The following is a 20,223-nucleotide window of genomic DNA, read 5'->3' as shown; positions in this document are numbered from 1 at the left end:
TATTAGACTGTCAAACTTTGAAGAAGCTATTAAAAGAGAGGTGAACCTTACGATATTTAGTTAGCGGATGTAGTGAGCACCATCATGGACGCTAAATTATCAACGCAAAGGTAGGCAAGCGGACAAAAGATAATTTCAAAAGGATAATGCGTACAAGATAACAAGAAAATAACCTTTGAGTAAACTAGCACTTACGACCATGCTTTAGAATTCATGCGGTCAAAGCCATGCGTTGAATGATGGAGAGAATTCTTCCGTTGTAACTTCATACCGAGGAGAATTATTGTCGCACCTACAAGGAGCAAACGCACCATATCCAAGAAAATGGCCACATATCCAAAAGAACAATAATTAATTAAATAAACTAAACTAGGAAAGCTAGGTAAGATAGAGTAGAAGACGTCCTTGAAGAAATTGGAGTGACGCCACTGCAAGGAGTCTTCCATGCAGGAGATTGATCTCAACTGCTTAGGTAAAGAGACTCGCCCTGACCATTGGAACTTCTGTCAATTGTTGGGCGCATGTTGGCTGTCAGCACTTATGACTGCTTTCAGCTCATGCGACTGATTCTCTTCCTATCTCGGGGTCAATACTGGCTTTCGGCACATCGCCTACACTTCAAATATTGTTTGCAGCTTGGTCGCGCAAGCTACAATACGCCCAAGGTAAAAAGGTTACCTACGAAAACACAAAACTTAACAAACTATTAGCTGTCAAGTCCTCGGCAACGGCGCCAAAAACTTGATGCGTGGAAAATGGAGTAAATAAATATGCGTTCATCATTCGTTCTTTATGTGTCGCTGGTCATGCGTTGGACTAAGGGATATGAAATTTGCGTTTAAGAATCTATGTGATGACCATGTGTCCCTGCCACAAGTTTCCTTGCTCTCTCACCAAGTATAACGAGATCGTAAGTTTCTCAAGGTGATCCGAGGTCGAACTCAGGGACTTGTAGCTAAATGTTATGAAGTAATGTGGTTGTGGCGAAGAATAAAAGAATATTGAAGTTTAAGGGCTATGCGCTACTCCTACTTCTAACTAAACAGATTAAGTAGTGGAAGTATGACTATGAGAGTTAGAGACACGGAAACTGTTAACGTGTAAAAAGATGTATGGAAAAATAGATAAAATGGTGGATGGGATGACTTCATCGCATCAATAAGCTTGATCGCAAGGGTAACCCCAGCCGGCGCCAGTTATGTGATTATGCTATACACAATTGACTAAGACGCATGCGATGTATATACGATAGTGTCGAGAGGACTTATGTCCTGTCTCTTATACACATCTAGATGTGTATAAGAGACAGCAATAAGCTTGATCGCAAGGGTAACCCCAGCCGGCGCCAGTTATGTGATTATGCTATACACAATTGACTAAGACGCATGCGATGTATATACGATAGTGTCGAGAGGACTTATGTCTAAGTCTCTATTCTTGCTCACGTGCTCCCACATATAAACAAGATGACCGCATACCACCGTATCCTACTTCTGGACGCATGCGATGTGACCGTATACTATCATATCCTATTTATAGGGTGCATGTGTTGTGTAATAGCAAACAGAGTTTATTCTTAAGCCTCCATTTTTGCTTATGTTATCCAATCTAACTCTCCCAAGCCTAGATTTGGTTTTTTAGACTACTTTCCCAAATATGCCCAAATGATGAATGATGCACTCATAAGACAAGGTAATCACGTAAAGCATGATTGACATAAGATTATTCCTATCCTTAGGATTACTTCGCTTAGTGAGTTCAACTACTTACCCTCTCGGACAGTTAGTCGGTGTTGATTATGCTCATAGACAAGCATTACGACCACTCATAGACAAGTGTTGCTACAGCCTCACACTAAGCAAATAGGATTTTCTCATAATACTCGCGCAACACACACCTCTCGGTGGTTTGCTACATGCTTCATATGTCTATGTCGCATGATTAAGTATGCGATACTCTAGCAATCTTACTTAGTCATTGCAATGAAAGTAAATGATGATAAGAAGAGGTAAATGAAGATGGAATCGAAGGAAGTAGAGAAATACATTGATCACAAAATGTATTAATCTCTTAAGCCACAATGTAATACAATACAGAGACAGAAGAGATATGGAGGGCCAGATGGGCAATGTCTTGCTTCCATCAGATGTATGTCAAGGCTATCGATGGTGCTATGGATGGGCGATGGAGTAGTCTCTCTCGAGATCTATCTCCGGCAGGGCACCGATCGTCATTCGGAATGGTTGAAGGAATGAAAAACTCTCAAGAATTTCTTCCCACACTTTCGTCTGGATCACAAGGATCTACCCTAAGGCAAAAGCTTGAATGATTTCAAGTTGGGCTCTAAGGCTTCTATTTATAGAGCTTGATCACCGATAGCATTAATGGTCCTTCTCTGAATTTCTGCTGCTAACGACGTGATGGACCTGCCCTGAGTCTCTGCTACTATTGACATGGTAGGTGAAATATCAACATCACCTTTTGATTTTTTCGAGATATGCGCTGTCTCTTATACACATCTAGATGTGTATAAGAGACAGGCTCTGATTTTGACATTCGCGGCACGTTAGTCCTTTTTTGAATCTCTGCTGCTAATGGCATGGTAGGTGAAATATCAACATCACCTTTTGATACTCCCAAGGTATGCGTTCATGCTTGGTTTTCGAAGTATCATCGCATTCCACCACCCTTGCGTTCATCCCTCTATTATGGTTATTACTCTGTAGCTGCAACCTTTATGCGATGGATGCATGCAGTTAATGGCCGCAACATCCATGCGTTAAACCTATGTGATCGCCTCTACAATGGTGAGATTCCCCCATGCAATCTCCTACGATAGCTACAAAAATAGACAATTTGAGGAAAAATAACACATAATAGTGGTTTAGCCGAGATTTTTTTTGTTGATTGACGCAAGCTCACTTTCTCATGAATTTTTAGTATAATCAACACATATTCTACTTAACAGCCCTCATAATTCTAAATAAAAGGCCTATAATAGTATACATTTCTGCCCGTCATCACGTATACATCACATACGTCCTAGAAATAGGAGTTATGACATTTGCATTGAGAGATGACGTGCTATTATTTGTGTGTAGCGTGATCGCATAACTTGTACGTAATCTTAGGAAGTGTTAGCTAAACCCCTTCTCAACCCATTCATCGCATACTCATTGTAACTCTCGATTTCATCAACTCTTCGTTCAAACTCCATCGCATAGGAAATTCTCTTAATCAAAACACCATCCAACTTATTTGTTTTCACCACCGCAAAAGAATCAAATTAACTGTTGCATATTTACTCAGTAGTCCCTTTGTTCAACCCTGGACTTACCAGGAAACTTAGTGAGACTTATACTTGGGTCTTATTAGGAAAACTTGCATGTGCAACACATAGCACAACACCACAAATACATACCATAATGGCATTTCAATTTACAACGCATCAAACATATTATTTCAACCTTGCTACTTCTAGATGGGTACACCTAACACTTCTAGAGCAATCGTCTATAAAGGACACAAAGTACCTTGCTCCTTTTAGAGATATAGCTGGTGCTTGTCATACATTAGAATGAACCAATCCTAGAATCACTTTACTTCTAGAATTTGATGTGTTAAACTTTAATTAATTTTTATTGCTTACTTATAACACAATGCTCACAAAAGGGTAGAGAGACCTTAGTAAGCCCTGCGAGTAGATTCTACTCTACAAGAACTTTTAATCCTTGTTCAGATTGTTGGGGTGGATGCCTTAAATATCATAATCTTGTAGTTTGTAAATTGTATTTGTACAAACATATTATTTATTTAATAAAATAAGTGTTATTTTATTTGACATTTAGTTGCATTAACCCGAAACCAATAAAATAAGATTCAAGGTTATTGGATGTAACTTAAACATATATTTGGAGACATATAGGTGGATCATGTTTAAGTAATAACCGGAACGGTCTGTAGTAGATGGTTAGAGTTGGGTACCTTATCTTGATAACACTACGGATACGACCAACTTTGTAATTGTTACAATTGTTGTAAAGTGTTATAAATGATCCGATCCTGATAATTTATGTGGAGACATGCAAGCAGGGGTATTCTATACAAAAAGCTTGTATAAGACTAGACCACGAAGAATAGTTTCTCTTTATAACATTGTTGCTAGAAGAGACTTACATTTTACCAAGATGACCATAGGTAACTTGACCTTAATCTTGAGTGAGTTTTGAACTCCTGCCTATGATGGCGGTCCTTTGATGTGCATGGGTTAGAGTGGCCAGATTCACTGTCACACCCCGCCCCAGATCACCCTCTTAGCCTAGAGAAGGGCGTGACTGCAGCAGTTATCAACCCTTGGGCTGGCATTTACTGCCTAAAAACTCTTGCGGAATAACTCTAATATCAAATACAAATTATATGCAACGGGACGACTGTAGGCCCACAATTTATTAACTTAGAAACTTAATATGTCTAGAGTATTTATAACATTAGATTTACAAGTCCTAAAACCCACAAATCCTGGTCCCTATATGAACAATAGTAACATGTGTACAATATTAACAATAACCACCTAGCCCAGTGAGTGACCGAGAAAACATAGTAAATTCTCATGCATAATTTCAAAAAATAGTTTTATCTGAAATATAAACTTTTGCAGCATAAATACGTAAATTATATAAAGTTGTTTTAAACATAAAACAGTAAAATCATTTCTCAAATCAAAGTACTGTATAACTGGTAAAATAATCCCAACACCAACTACTAGTCCAAAGAGAACCCTTTTGCTCAATCTCTAACTTTATTCACTTGTGGCTACACTAAGTACCTTCACACATTAGGTACTACTGCTCAGATAACTTCTCCTTGTACTTCAGTATCGAACTACTATGATACCTTCTCCAACGTACTTCAGTATCTCGTTGGCTTTGTACCTTCTCAAACATACTTCAGTACCAATAGATACCTTCTCCTTGTACTTCAGTATCTAGTTGGGTGGATGCCTTCTCCTTGTACTTCGGCATCGCAGTTTACTATTTATAAACAACTTTTCTCTTTAAAGCACGTACAGTATAACACATATACAACATGGCTTTAAAGATGGTAACGCATGTTGGATAAAATCAATACATATACATATGTAAATAGTTTTTCAATAATATGCATGCGTTCAAATCACAATTCAAATTTGCTTGGAAACCACTTTATAAAACTAGTAGGCATGAGAATATTTTCGCAAACATGCTTTCTGTAAAACATTTTAATTAAAACAGTTTAAAAAAAGTTTTAGTTCGAAAACATTTTAGCCACTCACCTCGATTTCTTAGGAACTTTTCACTCTAGTAGCTCCTCGGGTCCCTTTTTCACCCCAATAATCCAGATTCAACTTACAACTTAGATTACTCATAGTTCCGAACCTTATTTTGAAATACTTCCTTCTACAAACTTATTCTAAAATTTCTTAGAAATCTTACCATAAAAGTTCAGCTTAGAATTTTTCGTGGTTTTTCCGGAATCTCAAAATCTTCAAGACTGGCTCAGACTGATCCGACAGCCTGACCCTTCTGCCTTCTTCTTAACCTCCAGCCCGGTTCCTTTGAGATTTTCCTCCGGCAAACCTACTATGAAAACTAGACTTCTAGAGATTTCAGATGGCTTTGAAATTACTCCAAACGCACGAGTAGATTGGAAGATCTTCTCGTCCAAATTTGACACATTCCTCTGAACCCTCACTGCCCTCTACTTTCTCTACGAAATTTATGATTTTTGTGTGATTTGAAAATGAAATCCCAACTCCCTATTTATAGGCGTTCAAATTGCTCGTGGGATTGACAGCACCTACTTGGCTGTATGGCCAAATGTTTAATCATCCCTTTATCAACGTAAGCTAACTTCACCTTGGTTCAATGTATTCTTCCCAAACGCATCCAACACAGTTTCTTAGGGTTTAAGAATTTCTCTTAATCGGACACCTAGATTTTAATTGACATTTGCCCTTACGTCTTCAAGCTTTGTTTGTATTCAAATTAGGGTTTTTAAATGCATAATCCACCCCAACGCGTCCAAATACATCGCCCAGAAGCTTGCTCGGCCGTTCAATGCATAGACGAGGCGTGGGCGTGACGTTCGAATCGGACAAAGCAAGGCTAGCATAGGCGCTCTCGCTCTTTCCACTCTCGACAGTGTCGCTCTCTCCACTCTCGGTAGTGTCGCTCTCTCCCACTTTCTCGCTGGTCTCGCTCTCTTCACTCTCCTCTCTCTAGCAATCTCGCTGGTCTTGCTCTCTTCAATCTCGCTCTCTCCAGCTTTAACTTTTCTCTCCACTCTCGCTCTCTCCAGCTTTCTCTCTGGTCTCGCTCTCTCCCATCTTATATCCAATCTCGCTCTCTCCCATTTCCTCCCCAATCTCGCTGGTCTCGATCTCAATGATCTCGCTCTCAACGATCTCACTCTTAGCTACCGCGAATTGTTTGTCTCCGTGCAACTTCTACACTTTTTTTTTTCCAGATTTTCCCCAAAATAATTTTCCATATCTTTCTTAGTTCTTCAATCCTTTCTTCATCCATAATGCATTTCACATAACTTCTCTATACCTAGCCGAAATTTCTCAAGCTCAATTTCCATATTTTTCTTTTTCAAATCCCCATCCCTTCTTCACCATTTCATACTAACTTTCTCATCAACCTACTCAACTTATTTATACAAATTTAAATAGGTACACACAATTAAGTATAAAATTAAGACAATTTAAATAGGAAAACACACTTAAATGTAAAATTGGGATTCGGGGTTCACATTCACCGACTTAATATTCCTACAATTTTGGGGATTCGTTTGATTGGAAAGCTGGAACACAACTAAATGATAACGGGTAGAAATGCACGGTATTACAGCGCAAATAAGTAAAACAATGAGAGAATGCAACGATAAAAATATATAATATCATGTCCAAAAGCGCTAAACTGAGAAAATTGCGATCGCATGCGCCCATCGCATAAAAGCAGTTAATTTACTTATTTTGTGTAGGAAAAATGCATTGACACAAGTAAAATTGCGATCCAAGAAATTAGACGTCTGCGAGCTTAAAGGATTGCGGTCCCAAAGTCATGTGATTGTATGTGATCGTGAGAAGTTGCTAAAAAAAGGTGGCTGCATAAAGAATGTGCATCAAGGTGACGGCACAATAAATCACGATGGAACGGAAAGCTGATGACGGTCGAATCTGAATTTAGTTGATAAGCTGTTAAAGCCACACTGTAGAAAGTACACTCAACTTTCGATGACCATTAATCGGCGCTTCAGAGCAAGAGATTTAATGACCGCCCATCATTGCAATCATTAGAGAGAAAAGCTTCTTCACCTTGAGCTCTATAAATACTGAAGGCCACCATTGACAATCAGAGTTAGTTTTCAAAATTGCTTCACGTACATACTTAGATTTAGAAGACGGAGACGAGCAAGGAGACGAAGAAGCCGAGAGATCATTCCTGGACAACTCAAGAGACTGCCGGGAAGCGCCACAAAGGGAGAGAACTTGCGAAAGCAAGAATATTCATCTGGATAGAGTTGGAGTGAAAAAGATAGTGTAAAAGGCCACGGGAAGCAAGAAATTGCTATGGGCTTCTTATCTCTATATTTCATTGCTATTCTGTAATCTGCATTTTATTTATAGAAAATGGAAATCTCATTTCAACTTATGTTCAATTTCTCCATACTTCGCATGAGTAGCTAAATTTCTAAATGGGTTGAGAAGTACTTAGCTAGCATGACCTAGGACTTATACTTTATGCAATTATCTTGTCTTATGTATGCAACATTCACCCTTTAGATATGCTTGAGAGAGTAGTCTAAAGATAGAATCTAAACTTGAGAGAGGCAGATTAGAATCAAGGCTTGAGAGAGTTAGATTAGAACTGCATAAGCAAGAGATAGAGACTTAGACATAAGTTCTATTTTCTATTAACGCATCACATGCACCCTAGAGATAGGATATGATAATATGCGGTCACCTTGTGTATGTGTGCATTATTCATCATCGCATAGACAAGAATAGAGGCTTAGACATAAGTCCTATCGACATTTTCGTATACATTGTCTGCGTCCTAGAAATAGGAATTATGGCATTTGCATTGAGAGATGACATGTTGTTGTTTGTGTGTAGCATGAACGCATAACTTGTACGCAATCTTATGAAGTGTTAGTTAAACCCCCTCTCAACCCATTCATCGCATAATCATTGCAATTCTCAATTTCATCAACTCTTTATTCGAACTCTGTCGCATATGAAATATACTTAATCAAAACACCATGCAACTTATTTGTTTTCACCACTGCAAGAGAATCAAATTTACTATCACATATTTACTCAATAGTCCCTGTGTTCGACCCTGGACTTACCAGGAAACCTAGTGAGGCTTATACTTGAGTCTTATTAGGAAAACTTGCATGTGCAACACATAACACATCACCGCAAATACACACCATAATCGCATCACATTTACAATGCATCACTACACAAGAAGGAATTCACTCATTCCTTTTGTTAAGGTAAGTAGATAAATTGCCCCTTTAAGGGCTGATTCTGGGTCTTGAACAACGTGGTGCCACACCCTCTCTTGACCCGAGAAAGGTTCAGTTATAGTTGGATTATGACTAATTGTTCATTATAGGGATCAGTAGTACTTAAGGAGTCAGATGTAACTACAAAGGTAAAACAGTAATTTTAACCCAACTGTACTTACAAGTAATTTTTGAAGGGTCAATACACTGTTGATTGGTTATATCCAATGGATATAAAAATATATTTATAGTGCGAATAGTACAATTGTCAATCTTTAGTGGAGCGACCGACAGTTAATGAAGGTTGATTAATTTAATTAAAGAGTTTAATTAATTAATCTTGTATCATTGGAGCTTTAATCTATAGGTCGATAAGGTACTCTCGTTAGCTCAATATGAATTAATGAGAATCGAATTAATTTTGGATTAATTTTAATTGTTCAAATTAATTAAAGGAAATTAATTGTATGAGGTACATTATAATATAAAGTTTTAATGAGAGAAATAAATATTTGAATATGATTCAAATATTAATTATATAAATATGAGTCATAGAAAAACTATAGGTTAAAATTAATATGAATATGATTCATATTAATACTATAGGTTATATTGAGAGATTGTAAACTATAGGTTATATTATATATAATATAATAAACTATAGATTATCTTGTTGGGATTAGTGTCCTAATTCTCTCGATGGTCTCGTAGTTTGTAAACATTTTGTACACATTGTTATAAATAAAATAAATATATTTTATTTGTATTTACTCATATCCAATAAACTAAGATCTATGGTTATTTCTTGTAACTTAAGCATGTATGTGAGACACATAAGTGGATCATGTCTTAAGTAATAACCTAAATGGTCTGTAGTATAAAGACAAAGGAGGGATACCTTATCCTGGTGAAACTACGGATACGACCCGCTTTGTAGATATTTATAAGTGTTATAAAGTGCTACAAACGATCTGATCCTGACCATTCATGTGGAGACATGCAAGTAGGAGTATCATATATAAAGAGTTTGTTTAAGACCAAACCACGAAATGATTAGTCTTTTATATAACGCCGTTGATAATTGAGACTTACACTAAAATGATCATAGGTGACATGACCTTAATCCTGAGTATTTTGAGAACTCCTGCCTATGAGGGTGGTCCTTTTATTAGTATGGGTGAGAGTGGCCAGATTGCCAATTCAACAAGCCTACCTTTTTGGGGATTTGTCTAATTGGGGAGCTGGATACAAGATAGAATTCACTCCTTCCCTGAAGTAGGGGTAAGTAGATAAATTTCTCCCTTAAGGGCTGATTTCGGGTCTTGAAAATAGTGGTCACACCTTCTCTTTGGAAGAGAGGACTCAGTCATAGTAGGACTATGGCTTATTGTTCATTAAAGGAATCAGTGATACTTAAGAAGTTAGATGTAACTACAGGGGTAAAATGGTAAATTGGTCCAACTATACTTACGAGCGATTTGTGAAGGGTTATCGCACTGTTGATTGGTTATATGGACACAGAAATATATCTATAGTGAGAAAAGTGCAGCTGTCGGTCGTTAGTGGAGTGTCCGGTAGTTAACGGATGGTGGATCTCGTGACTAAAGAGTTTAATCAGTTATTCACGTACCGTTGGAGCTTCAAGCTATAGGTCCATAAGGTCCCCTTGGTAGCTCAATGGGTTCAAGTTGAGAATTATATTTTTGGGTCAGTTTGAAATGTTCAAATTAACAAGAGGAAATTCAATTATATGTGATATAATTGTGATGATGTATTAGATACATTAATTGGAAGAATTAATATAAATATGATTTATATTAAATACCATAAAATAGAAAAAGAACTATGGTTTATATGCTTTATATGATGAAATATTAAAACTCTAAGTTATAAATATAATATGATAAGTTGGTTATCATATTTATTTATAATATATTAATTATATGATAATTAATTCTTTTTCTCTAATAACCGATATGAGTGGGAGGTTATTGGAAGTTTTATGATAACTATGAGATAAAAGGAAATTTTTTTTTTCAAAATTAGTAGTTGATTCCATTCAGATAATTCTTACAGAAAAGGCTATCAAGTAAAAAGAGTTTTTACTAAGCGATAGTTGTTGAGAGCCTAAACGATCAATTAAGTGTTGACTATACAATAGTTACTCTTTTGATCGTTGCTACACGATCAAGAAGAAAAGTCTATGTGATAGGCTTCCATTATCAAGAAGCAAAGAGTACACCGTCTATGCGATAGCCAGTGTTCTTATCTCTCACTTACTCGATTATTTACCTCCTATCTTTCTCAAGGCAATATCAAACAGAGTCCACAACTCCTGGATTCTCACACCGAGAATACTAAGGTAACACTTGTGGTGGTGTTCCTGTTCAGTTCTTGAATCAAGTTGGACTCGATTGGGTTCGAAAAGTATTCAGACGTTCGTGGAGGTCATGTTCTGTTCGTTGCGTTTGAGTGTTACTGCGGACGCATTGGAGACTGTTCGAGGGATACTTGAAGAATTGTTCTTCAAAGGTACGCATATTCTATCCCTTGAATCTTCTTGTAGTATGTTGTAATTTCTATTGATGCATAATCTGTATGTTTCCGTTTAAGACTGTAATTGTTGTGTTTATTCGAATGGAATATGGAACGATCCACTTCCGTTGCTCATGGAGATCCCCGTTTATGATTTCCTTTATAACTATTATATGAGATGTAATATATAGTTTAATTTTATTAGTTGGTTAATATAATTAAAATTGTTTTTAAATTTTGAATTTAAAAATAACTCCTTAAGGAGTTATTTTGATGGAGTGGGGAGTTATTTGAGGAGAAGTTTTTGTACGTGATATTCAAGATCTCATACAGAAGTGTTCTGTGCTCTTCTCTCTGATTTTGCTCCTTAATCTCCTTTGCAATTTTCTCCCAAGGAAAAACACATCCAAACTCTCCCTTATACCAAAATTAACAAACAGAAGCCCACAACTCTCTATTGATTCTCACCTTCAGAATAACGAGGAAGACATTATGGTGGTGTCCTTGTTACATTGTTCGTTGTGTTCATGTTGCTATTAATGGGAGAAGAAGAGGAGGTTAGTTCGTGATCTTGCTGTGGAGAGGAAGTAAGAAGACGGTTTTTCAAGGGTATGTGATATCCCTTCCCTTTCCTCTCTGTATTTTCTCAGTAAAAGCATGCTTAAGAGTCTATTGTTTATCCTGTTGTTTCCGTCACTCTGCATATTTAAAGTTCTGTAAAACAAAAATAGAGACACAATACGTTCATACGCTTCCGCTTTGGGAAGTTAATCCCTTTACAGACATGTGTCCAAGTTTCTGATGCCACATCATTGAGAGTTTTTCACTTCGACTACTTGAAGTAACTTTGCTTCTCCTTCTTGCAAAGTTTCTCTCTCCAACATGTACTAGTTGGCATCCATTTTTCTTCCTTTCATAAGTACTAGCCCACCTTGAATCACCTTCATGATTCCCTTATCAACTACAACTTTGCAATTAAAGTCATCATGTTGACCTAATGAGAGCATGTTCTTTTTCAGGCCTTCTACATGTCGCATTTGTTGATTTGGTCGAACTATATTATCATGGAACTTCAACTTGATAGTTCCACCACCGACAATCTTCAAGGCATGATTGTTACAGCTGAACATAGATCCTTCAGAGGTTGGTTCATAATGATGGAACCATTCTCGATGAGAGATCATGTGATAAGTGGCTCTTGAGTTGAAGAACCATACATCAACCATTCTTTTCATGTCATCCATAGTTATCACTACTTCATAAGATAAGACACCACATTCATTTAAGGTGCTTGCTACATTTTCCTGAGAATTGGAATCTTTCTTTTTTAGATTCCAATAATCCTTCTTCAGATGTCCCTTCTTTCCACAATTGTAGCACTTCATGTTCTTTTTACTATTGGGATGTATGTCCTAAAGCCTCGTAGTTATATTTTATTTGAATTAATAGTTGATTATTTTATATGCAATAATCCATTAAGAAAAATCCAAGGTTATTTTATGTAACTTAAACATGTATGTGGTAGACATACATGTGGATCATGTTTAAATAGTAACCTAAATGGACTGTAGTATATCGATAAGATTGGGTGTCTTATCCTAGTACTACTACTGATACGACCTGCTTTGTAAATATTACAATTATTGTACAGTGTTACAAATGATATGATTCTGATCATTCATGTAGAGACACGTGAGAGGGGTATCATATACAAAGAGTTTGTATAAGACAGGACTACGAAATATTAAGTCTCTCTTTATAACACTGTTGCTAAAAAAGACCTACATTTCACCAAGATGACCATAGGTGATTTAACCTTAATCCAGACTAAGTTGTGAACTCCTGCCTATGAAGGTGGTCCTTTGATTTGTATGGGTGAGGGTGAACAAATTCGCCAACTAAATGTGTTTACCATTTTGGAAATTTGTCTGAGTGAGGAGCTGGGAACTCAATTAAACAAGATAGAATTCACGCTTTCCCTTTGTTAGGGCAAGTAGATGAATTGCTCCCTTAAGAAGTGATTCTGGGTTTTGAACAATAAGGGCCTTCACCTTCTCACTGGCCAGAGAGAGGTGTAGTTATAGTGGGACTATGACTAATTGTTCATTAGATAGATCAGTTATACTTAAAGAGTCAGGGGAAAAACAATAATTTTGACCCAACTGTACTTACGAGCAATTTTTGAAGGGTCAACACACTGTTGATTGGTTATATCCAATGGACACATAAATATATATTCAGTTCGAAGAGTGAAATTTTTGGCCTTTAGTGGAGTGACCGACAGTTAATAAATGTTGATTAATTTGATTAAAGAGTTTAATAAATTAATCTCATATCATTGGAGCTTCAATCTGTAAGTCCATAATGTCCCCTTGTTAGCTCAATAAGGACTAAAGAGAATCAAATTAATTTTGATTTAACTTGAATCGTTCAAATTAATTAAAGGGAATTAATTGTATAAGATACAATTAATATAATGTATGTTTATACATTATAAAGTATAATGTATGTTGACATTATATGAAAGAGATAAGTATTTGAATATGGTTTAAGTATCTATTAAATGAATGAGATTCATATAAAAACTATTAAAATTAATGTGAATATGATTAATATTAAATCTATATAGTTTTATGAGAGAAATAAATATTTGAAAATAATTCAAATATTAATCATATGAATGTGATTCATAAAAAGTTATAGACTAAAATTAATATGAATATGATTCATATTAATACTATAGCTTTTATGAGAGATAATAAACTATAATTATATTATATGTGATATAATAAACTATATATTATATATTATATGAGGTATAATATATGGTTTAATCATATTAATTGGTTAATATAATTAAATTAAAGTTGAATTTTTTAAATTCAAATTAAATATAACTCTTTGGGAGTTATTGAGAAAGTTAGAAAAAATGAGTTGAGAAACTTCATTTGGAAAAACGTGACTTTATGAGACAAAATCATCTTCTTCCTCACTTTCTGTATAACATCCCTTGGCTTGCTTTTTTGTCTGAATCTCAAGATCTCTCTTCTTCCGTTTTTACCAAAAGGAAGCCCACAACTCTCATTTGGTTCTCTCCTTAAGAATAACAACAAAGTCTTTCTTGGTGGTGGCCAAAAAGCAAAGAGTTTGCTACCTTGTTTGTGGTGTTAAGGTTCGAAAGAAGAAGTTCCATTCGTGATCGTGACCATCGGAAAGGAAGCGAGAAGATGGGATCTTCAAGGGTAAGTTTAATTTCTTCCGTTATTCCTCTCTGTATTCTTAGAAGCATGCTTAAGGGTGGATGTTTATCCTATAAGTTTCCGTTATTTCTCCGTTTAATTAAGTTTTGTAAAATGATTTCAAAGACAAGCAATCGTTCGCTTCTGTTGTATGGGAAATCAATTTCCTTCAATTGGTATCAGTGCCATATCATCTTTGAATTTTATTTTCTAAATTATTTTCGGAGTTTTGGTGGGATTTAACACTGCATTATGAATGAATGCACATGGATGTTTCAAAATTAGCTAGATTTATTGCTTTAAAGTTGTTTAAAGTTGTAATTGCCTGGAGTTTTGGGCATTTAAATTCTACTATAGAGTTTATAATTTTGTCCATGTTGTTCATGATGTGGTTCCGGCTTCAATTTGGAAAAATCTAGAGCAAAAACAAAGCAAATCGGATGAATGGACGAGGCAGAGTAAGCCTTCTTCCCTAGAACATAGGGCTAGAGCATCGTGCCGCTTGCCCTACAAGGCAGAAAGCCCCGCGTCACTACACTCTAATTGCGGCATTACAACACTGCACGGAGCGTTGTGAGGCTGCATGCGACATAGCCCTACGGTACTGCAACATAAGACCAACATCGCAACGCCTCAACGCAGCGTTTCAATGCTCCAAGTTTCTGTCATGTGTGCGTCAGGCCAATTGAGATCGTAGGTTCAAACTGGTGCAACGATTCTGAAGCTGTTTTTTTAGTTTATTTTTTGTTTTATTTAATTAATTTGTAATTTATTAATTATTTTTTTGTTTTTTGATTAATATAAATTAATATAAATTTTTTGTTATATTAATTTAATTAATTGCTTAGGATGCCAATTTTGGTCCATTGTTGTTTATTTATATTATTATACAGGTGATGTATTATTATTTATATAGCATACTGTATGTCATATAGATTAAAATCCCGCTATAAGATTAACATAAAATCATACATCATTTTTAATATAAGAGTTTATTATATAGTTGCATAATTTAGTAAAGCATGATCATACATCATATTTAATATAAAAGTTATATTATATGATTGCATGCATAGTAACACGTCCATGCATCATATTTTAATATAAGAGTGATATTGTATGATGTATAATATAAGTGTTATATTATGTGGTGGATGTGTTGTTTATTTTCATTATTGGATAATATAAGTGTTATATTATATAATGAAAATGGAAATGCATGAAGCATGGTATTACCTTAGAAATATAATTGTTATATTTTTATGTATGTCATTAGATGCATGGTTTAGGTTTTAATTGTTTCATCAAACTTTACAAGTGTTATAATTTTAATGAAATTAGAATTAATATCTATAATCAAGAGTTGCATGGAAACATAGGTTAAAATTAATTTTAAATGATTTAAAATTGATTTCACCTAGACCTATGTTAGTATATTTCTAATGTGATTAGAAACAGATTGATCTTTTATTTTATTTTTAATAGGATTAAAATAAAAATAATAAAAAATTAAATTTATAACATAGTTATCTATAAGGGACCTTTGTCTAAGGAATGTTCTGTCTAAGGCTTGGGTATTTAAGTTCACAAAAATGGAACACCCGTACCTGGGAACCGACCAGGAAGGTGAATTAGACAATAATGTTATAAGCATGCAATAAATGATTAAGTTTATTAAAGTGTTTAATAAAGAATACTCATATATTGTTAAACTATCCAGTACAAGAGTTATATTGGGCCAATTTAACAATTCACTTAGATAAATTTATTAATCTAATTTATGTAAGTAATGAACCCTCATTTGTAAAACAATTAGTGGGAGGAAAATGATGTATAATACTTCAATTTCCTTTTCACATTTCTTCCTAAATAGTTCACACCATGAGATCTATGCTCGGCTCGAGAACATTTATTTGTGTTCCCTTGTGGATGATATTTGCATAGGTCAATACCAAGGTGAATGGAGAGAGTGCTTATAATAAGTGGGAGAGGGAAGTGTGTCAACACATCTCATGGTCTCCTTCATTGGTTTACAGTAAACTTTCATGCTCGGTCTCGAGTCACCTTTGCTTGTGTCCCCCTACGGATGGTGTTTACATGAATTTTTACTCAAATTCGAGAAATAAATAGGATTGCTTTAGTCTTGGCCCCAATCGATTTTTCCCTACGGTTGACTTATGAGGGCAGAGCTCAAGCGTCTAAAATGGAAGGTCACACTTACAATAAATTTTTAAGCAAGTTAATAATTTCTTGACTAAATAAATGGTAACTAATTGTTATAGGAATAAGAATTATTTTGGTGTAAAAATTAGTTGAGAATGAATCATTCCAGTAAAGGAATGACTGACCACCCTTTAGTGGTGCTTATTCTAACTCACTTGAGTATCATAGCAATAGAAATTTTGAATTAATATGGATGAAATTTATCTTAAATATATTGGATTCATTTTTTTTTTTATTTCTATGCTGAACTAGAATGGGTAAGAGCTTGCATATAGTCAATTAATATGTTTTATATCGTTCAAAGCTATGTCATTTTCTTTCGAGGTTTTAATTTTTTTTTAATTACCTATATAAGTCAAAGGGTTTGATAAATATGTTACTTTGAAAATGTCATTAACACATAATGACAGAGTAATTTTATCTTTTATTTGGGAAATGTTCTCAAAAGGAATTGTTGTCAACTCATGAAGTGTTCATGAATAATCTTTACAATGATAGTCAACTTTTATTGTCTAAATAACATATGATGTGTTTGGACTATAAAATAAAGTCATGACGAAACATATTGTATGTTGAAGTCATGAGAAGCTATATGACCTCCAAAGTTAAGCATTATCTGAGCCCAAAAAAATCATAATGACTAAAGTTGATAAGTAAAATGTTTCCAAATTAGTTTGAGATATCGCATGATGAGGAATTTTAGAAATATCTCAAAAGGAAGAAAAATAAGAATAATTAAATTTTATTTACTAAGTTATTGGTGGAGAATATATATTCACACCTTGATAGTTGAATAATGATTCAGTATCAAAATTTTTCTTCATTAAAATTAGATTGTAAATTTTGGTGAATACTTAATTCAGTGGAATAGTTCTACTAGTTGACAATAGGAAGCTCATCTTAGTTAAAGTAATGAAAGCATTAAAATATTGTTTATTTATGTTGAATATGGTGTTTTTATCATCATAAAAGAAATTCAATTTCTCCAAACATAATTACTAAGTATTTTTGTAACAACTCAAATTTGTACGCATATACTATAAGAATTTAAATGTCAAATATTAAGCAAGACGAAATTTTATTTAAAGGGGTGGTAAATGTAATACCCTAACCCTAATTTAGAAAGTAGGAAAAACAAATAAAATATATAATTAAGAATGAAAAATATATAAACTTAATAGGAAAGTCGGGTGAAAATTTAGAATTGAAAAAAAATAAGAAATTTATTAATTATCCAAAAATAATGAATAAGGGGCAGAATCAGGGAGGATTAATTAGAAGTTGGACGCTAGCTAATTCAGAAGACAAAGAACAGTAGATAACTTTTTGTTTTGGCACTGCTCATTGGAAGAATTGGAGGTGAATTAATTGTCCATATACTCTTAAAATTTGAAAGAGTTAAAAAAGGGAAGTGGAATCCACAAGCAATGAAGACAACCCATGCGTGAAAACTACCGAGAGTGGAGAGAAAATTGGAGAGAGCGAGAGTAAAGAGAGCGAGATTCTCAACGAGACAGTGGGCGAGAGAGGGAGCGGGAGCGAGAGCGAGAGTCATGAGAGCCAAACCAGTGAGAAAGCTAGAGAGAGCAAGATTCTGAGAACAAAGAGAGCGAGATTTGGATAAAAGCGTGGATTATGCGTTGAGTTTGGCCACGATCTTATAGATTATACATGGAGAACCCTAAAATTGAATACAAACAAAGGTTGAAGACGTAAGGGCAAATGTTAGCCAAAATTAGGTGTCTTATTAAGAGAAATTCAAAAACCTAAGTAATTTTATAGAAGCCATTTATAGGATGAGTTGTCACATAGAGAAGAGCTGGAAATGGCTATAAATAGGAGGCTTTGGGCTGAAAGTTAAATTGATTCTCAAACCAAACTCAGTAGTAAAATTCGTATGAAAAGGGTGAAGTAATTCTGTTAGTTTGAAGGAGGAAATGTGAGGGAAGTGCTACCCAAATTTCTTTCTGATTTAAAAGGGAAAGCTCTACTGATTAAACCATAATGAATAATAAGGAATAACTAGGATCGCAGTCAAGGTAAGTAGTTATCTCACCAGTGTTTCATGGTAGTGTACCTTTAATATGTTACATAATTATGTTATTGTTATGTTGCATTACATGTTTAAAATACATTTATCGACAAGGGACCCCATGCATTATGTTTGTTTATAAGATTAAATTTTAATTAGATAAAGGTTATGCTTTTAGGACTAGCAGGGCATGTATGGTTGCACCCCTCTAAACCCAATTCTATGTCAAGATTATTCTAGAGCTAGCAGGGCATGTATGGTTGCACCCCTCTAGACCCAATTCTATGTCAAGTTTATGCTAGGGACTAACAGGGTATGTATGGTTGCACCCCTCTAGTCCAAACTTACGTTTATGGTAATGGTTGATGTTGGATGCGACTCTGGCCCTACTGACTGCATGACCCGCTAATCATCAGATGAGTTAGTTTCCGACTAAGTCCTCATCTTCCTATCAGGGCGAAGAAATTTACGTTAGAAGCATAACCACACCATATGTTATTATATGTTTTCGGTCTCAATCATATGTTTTCAGAACATGTCGCATGTGATTGTGCATTTGGTCACTACCCAATATGAGAATTACTTACTGGGTATATTATATACTCATCCTATTTTTACAGACTTTGTAGGTAAAGACACAGCGTAGGTGGCAAAACTGGTCGTCGCTCAAATAGCCAACCAACAAACTCACTATTATAGGCATATGCATTTTTGTATCACTACGTTAGTGTTTTATGGATCCTGGTGTTTTGTAAAATAAAATTTTTATATAGTTTTCTACCTAATTAATAAAATCTTAGATATGTTCTTTTCAGATTTTTACCAAAACTCATCTCATAATAGAAAAGTCTAAGCATGCATGTTGTAACGATCGGACCATAATATGTAAGGATTCGGTCGTTACAGGTTGGTATCAGAGCATTTGAGCCAATTAGGCTCTATTAATTAGAAGAGTCATGGTGTTTGATGGTTCGGCCTGTTAAGTGATGCCCACAGTTGTGCCAAATACGCTGATAAGTGGAATTTTCAAACAAGTAATTTAGTAAATAATTTAATAAACATAAGGCATGAGTTAAAAAAAATATATATATAATAATTAAAATTAGGTCACTTCCTTATTATGAAAATAAAATGTGGGTACCATATGCCACCATAAAGGGCTCCAACACGACGAGGCAGACCTGAAGTGAATCCACAAGGGATAAAAATCAAGGACATGGACAGACGCCTTATGTGTTACTTACACCAGAGGTGCTACAACTACTAATACAAAATATGAGTAATGGAAACACAACCTCGTCCACAACATCAACAACCAACGATACAAATGACTCGAAGATCATTCGAGAATTCAGGAAGTTCAATCCTTCAACATTTGATAGATCATCTGTGGATTCAATTATAGTAGAGAATTGGATAACAGAAATAGAAACTATTTTCCACCATATGAACATCCCAGAAGAACAGAAAGTAAATTGTGTCACATTCATGTTAAGAGCCGATGCAAAGTTCTTATGGGAATCCACACAAAGAACAGTCAAAGGTACAGTCTCATGGCAGCAATTCAATCAGGCTTTTTACAACAAGTATTTCCCTTTGACAGTGAGATATCAAAAGGAAGTGGAATTTCTTAATCTT

The sequence above is a fragment of the Benincasa hispida genome, chromosome 11 (genome assembly GCF_009727055.1).
Source record: "Benincasa hispida cultivar B227 chromosome 11, ASM972705v1, whole genome shotgun sequence".
Lineage (NCBI taxonomy): Eukaryota > Viridiplantae > Streptophyta > Magnoliopsida > Cucurbitales > Cucurbitaceae > Benincasa > Benincasa hispida.
The sequence above is the reverse complement of the archived record's forward strand: the minus strand, read 5'-3'. Positions refer to the sequence as shown.